Consider the following 5028-nt stretch of genomic DNA (forward strand, 5'->3'; position numbering starts at 1 on the left):
GACAGTGACCCAAGCCGGAATCAAAACTGGGACCCTGGAGCTGTGCAGTAATTGTGCTATCCACAATGCTGCCGTGCTGCCCCCTTATTTGTTGCCGATCCCGAATTGCTCTTGAACTGAATGGCTTACTGGTCTATTTCAGAGGGCAGATTTACTGCTGTGGCTCTGGAGTCACATGTAGGTCAGACCAGGTAGGGTTGGCAGATTTCTTAAAGGCCATTAGTGAACCAGATCAGTTTAAACACAACCAGTGATAGCTGCATGGTCACCATTACTGATTTGAGTTTTCACTGTTTTATGAATTGAATGTAGTTGTTTGGTAACCGGGAATATTCCACTAGCTCCTCAGACCATTACCCTAGGGGACTCAGTAATACCCACCCAGGGACATTCCCACTCCACCACCATCTCATCCCTGGCTCCCAACCTCCTGCTTTGTTCACAATCCCCGCCCCCCCCCCCCCCCCGATTCACTTCTCACTCTTTGTGACCTCAATACAAACATGTTGGACTTTAACCTGGTGTAAGACTTCTTACTGTGCCCACCCCAGTGCAATGCCGGCATCTCCACATCATGACCTCAACTGGACCGCCTTTTCCAGCTCTGGGGCTCGTACGGCGCATGCTTCAGTCAGTGCTGAGCCCCCAGCCCCCCTTTCACTCCGATTGGTGGGAGGACCAGCCGCTGCTGCTCGGTCCTCCGGCCCTGCCCCTTCTTCCTATTGGCCTGGCCCTGCCGTCAATCACTCCCCGGGCATTGTGACGTTGAGCATGCGCAGTGCAGGCGGTGTCCAGGGACAGACGCTTGTTTGTCAGATCCACAGGCGGTGAGGGAAATGGCGGAATGGAGGGAGAGGCGGAGCCGAGAGGTGGACGGGGAGGGGCCTTGAGTCCCCGATGTGGCCCTGACACCGGAATAAGAAGCTGCCGGTGCCGGGTTTGTATCTGTGCGGCGGAGGCGGCGGGACCGCATCTGGAGTGAGAGGCCCGTGTTAAGGGCGCATACGCGGTGCTCTCTGTCAGCAGGAGGAGAGAATGTTGTGAATTTCTCTCCTGGACTGACAGGGATGGATTCTGCAAACTCCTTTTACAGGGGGTGGGATGGCTGGATTTACACAGAAAACTCAAATCAAAGATCACATCAAGTTCTAACATTGTCACTCTGTTCATCAGAACCTGAACATGATCAGAATTTGAGTATAATTGAGCTCCAGGGCAGTCCCGCTCACTGCATGTCATAGATTATCATAGATTATCATAGTGTAGTGGGTGTTACAGTCAGATCAGCCAGGTTCTTATTCGATGGTGGAGCAGGCTGGAGGGAGTGAGTGATGTCTCCCAACACAGACAGAAAGGTTCACTTTTCTCCTGGAGTTTGAGACAAATCAGTTTTCAACATGATGCAGTTTCAGCCAATGAGGGAGATCCGGGCTCAGCCCCGCCCCTCATTCACTCTGATTGGTTGGAGGACCAGCTGCTCCTGCTCGGTCCTCCAGCCCCACTGCTGCTTCTTCTAGGTCTAGAGATGCCGTCAATCGCAGCTCGGGCATTGTGAGCTGGAACACACGCAGTGCGGGCTCTTGCTCTGGACTCGGTGGATAAGAGGAGACCCCAACCCCCCTCCCCCCCCCCCCCCTCCACCATAAGACCCATTGATTTTATTGTCAGACTGCAGACAGGAGCTGGAGAACTGAACCCAGGCAGAGGAGAGGGAGGGAGAAAACTGGGAGTGGAGGAACAAAATGGTGCAGATAGGTTTGGATTTCAGCCCAGGGAGGAGGGAGAGTGTGCGGGACGGGGATTTACGTCTTTGACTTTGGTAATCACCATTTACAGGATATTCTAAGGGGATGATTTACAGACGGGCAATTCAAACTAAGCATCGCATCAAGATTCAACAAAGTCACTCGATTATCAGGACCTGAATCTCATTGGCCTTTGCATGTGGAAGGAGAAATGTTTGACTTCTGTCTGGGAAAAGATTTCAAACATCAATGTGACTGAAAAAGCACCGAGACCCACACACACACACACCCGGGTGTGAGTGATTCTGTGAACTGACTGTGGAAAAAGCTTTAACCAGTTACAGAGCTTGAACATAAATCACACCATTCACAGGGAGGAGAAACCATACACGTGGTGTGTGTATGGACAAGGCTTCAACTGATCATCGAACTTGGAGAGGCAAAAGGACACCGGCACCATGGAGAAATGTGGGGATTATGGGAAGGGATTCAATTACCCATCCCATCTCGAAACTCATCAACCCAGTCACACGGGAGAGGCCGTTCACCTGCTCCGTGTCTGGAAAAGATTTCATTCAGTCACAACACCTGCAGTCACACCAGCGTGCTCACTCCAATAAGAGACCTTTAGAATGTTCTGACTGTGGGAAGAGCTTCAAAAGCAGAAAGAACCTGATGCAACACCAACACACTCACACTGGAGCGAGGCCGCTCACCTGCCCCATGTGTGGGAAAGGATTCACTCAGTCATCCACCCTGATCAGGCACCAGCAGACTCACACTGGAAAAAGGCCATTCACCTGCTCTGTGTGTGGGAGGAGATTCATTCAGTCATCCACCCTGCTGAGGCACCAGCGGGTTCACACTGGGGAGAGGCCATTCACCTGCCCTGTGTGTGGGAAGGGATTGACTCGGTTAAGCACCCTCGCTGCACATCAACGTGTTCACATTGATAAATGACCTCTTGTTATGAATGTGAGAAGTACAAGTGAGGTGCAGACACACCAACGCACTTGCGTTGGGGAGAGGCTCGTCACCTCTGTGTGTGAAAAGGGTTCACTCAGTCACAGCACCTATTGTGAGAGCAGTGAGTTTACATGTGATTGCAGGGGTGGGATTCTGCTGTTCATCACTTTTATTGTTTGTTTCTGCTGATAGTAAACTCCAGCCCCATCTTGGAGGTTATTGAAATTTTAGATGAAGACATTCTCTCTCTGTCTGCGTGGGGCTCACCCCCACAACCAAAGATGTGCAGGGTAGGTGGACTGGCCACGCTAAATTACCCTTAATTGGAAAAAAATGAGTTGGGTACTTTAAATCTATTTCTTTTTAATTCTAGATGAATGTCAGCTTGGTCAGCTGTTGAGCAAATACACAGTGTTATGTTCCATTTTTCTCCAGTGTAAGAGGAGATTAATTGATGTCCTGTTGCGGACTGCTTCATTTTTGGGCACTTTTCTCTTTTCTAATCCTACATTATTTCAGATCTCACAGCTTCAGTCACTCTTGTGGACAATTCCCAGCTCTCCATATCTTGCAGACTGATGATAATCATAATCTTTATTATTGTCACAAGTAGGCTTACATTAACACTGCAATGAAGTTACTGTGAAAAGCCCTGAGTCGCCACATTCCGGCACCTGCTCAGGTACACTGAGCGAGAATTCAGAATGTCCAATTCACCGAACAGCATGTCTTTCGGGACTTGTGGGAGGAAGCAAGTGCACCCGGAGGAAGCCCACACAGACACGGGGAGAACGTGCAGATTCCGCACAGACAGTGACCCAAACCGGGAATCAAACCTGGGACACTGACGTTGTGAAGCAGCAGTGCTAACCACTGTGCTACCATGCCGCTCATGAGACTGTGTTACACTGTCAGTGTGCTCCTGTACTGCTCTGTATTTAACAGGAGCCTGCAGACTGATGAGACTCTGTTACACTGTCAGTGTGCTCCTGTACTGCTCTGTATTTAACAGGAGCCTGCAGACTGATGAGACTGTGTTACACTGTCAGTGTGCTCCTGTACTGCTCTGTATTTAACAGGAGTCTGCAGACTGATGAGACTGTGTTACACTGTCAGTGTGCTCCTGTACTGCTCTGTATTTAACAGGAGTCTGCAGACTGTTGAGACTGTGTTACACTGTCAGTGTGCTCCTGTACTGCTCTGTATTTAACAGGAGCCTGCAAACTGATGAGACTCTGTTGCACTGTCAGTGTGCTCCTGTACTGCTCTGTATTTAACAGGAGTCTGCAGACTGATGAGACTGTGTTACACTGTCAGTGTGCTCCTGTACTGCTCTGTATTTAACAGGAGTCTGCAGACTATTGAGACTGTGTTAGTGTCAGTATGCTCCTGTACTGCTCTGTATTTAACAGGAGTCTGCAGACTGATGAGATTGTGTTCCACTGTCAGTGTGCTCCTGTACTGCTCTGTATTTTGCCTGTAATAGAAAATGACTGAATTTCTGTTCCAGTGGAACCTTTGCTGTTCTGAAATGTGGGTGAATATTTTTGTGCCTCACATCCTTGTTCATATTGCTGCAGTTGGGTGGAAGGGGATGTGTAAAGAGCTGGTCTCTGTGTGGAAATGTGAACCAAGGAAATGGTATCTGTGTGTGTGACAGAAACACAGCCTTGTACTCACACTCAGAACAAAGATATCCTTATGGTGAGGGTTTGAAAGGGTCAGATCACAAATGTAGTGAAAAAGTTAAATATAAGTATCACCAGTGTGCTGCAGCTTGTTAGATCAGAGCTGAGAAATGGGAGCTCTGAATCTCTATTATCTCTGTTTCCCAGAACAAGTAACTCTACTCTCTCTGTATTATTGCAGAACTGTTAATAAAGTCAGTAACAGACAATCTGCTGTTGGGAGTTTGATTCTCTGGTCTCTGAACCACAAGATTCAATGGTTAAAGTCAACAAGATGAACAAGGAAAGAGATCAGGGCCCAAAGCTCCAGCTGGATATTCACAGGAGAAAGTCTGTTATCAAACACCTCGAATGGACAGAACAGAGAAAAATCCCAACTGTCAGAAATTCTCAAATCATTTGTAAATTTCTTTCAAATGTTGACAGGTTCCTGCAGTCAGTTTCCATTCAATTGAAATTAATGAAAGATGAGAGACTGGGTTGGAAGCAGAGCTGGGCCCACTTGTACTGGGACCCCAAAGCCAGACATCACTTACTCTGACACAGCAAATCCAGGGACCACTCACACTGAGACAGCAAATCCAGGGTCCACTTACGCCGAGACACCAAATCCAGGGACCACTTACACC

The 5028-nt window shown here is 48.6% G+C and overlaps 1 long non-coding RNA gene across 1 annotated transcript; it reads left to right on the forward strand.

The window, feature by feature from the left end:
• Window positions 1-547: 547 nt before the first annotated feature.
• On the forward strand, window positions 548-4608 carry LOC140421468 (uncharacterized). Its single transcript, XR_011946802.1, has 2 exons — window positions 548-937; window positions 1837-4608. It is a non-coding gene; the product is annotated as an uncharacterized lncRNA (long non-coding RNA).
• The last annotated feature ends 420 nt before the right edge of the window (window positions 4609-5028 follow it).

This window comes from Scyliorhinus torazame, chromosome 5 (genome assembly GCF_047496885.1).
Source record: "Scyliorhinus torazame isolate Kashiwa2021f chromosome 5, sScyTor2.1, whole genome shotgun sequence".
In the NCBI taxonomy this organism is placed as follows: Eukaryota; Metazoa; Chordata; class Chondrichthyes; order Carcharhiniformes; family Scyliorhinidae; genus Scyliorhinus; species Scyliorhinus torazame.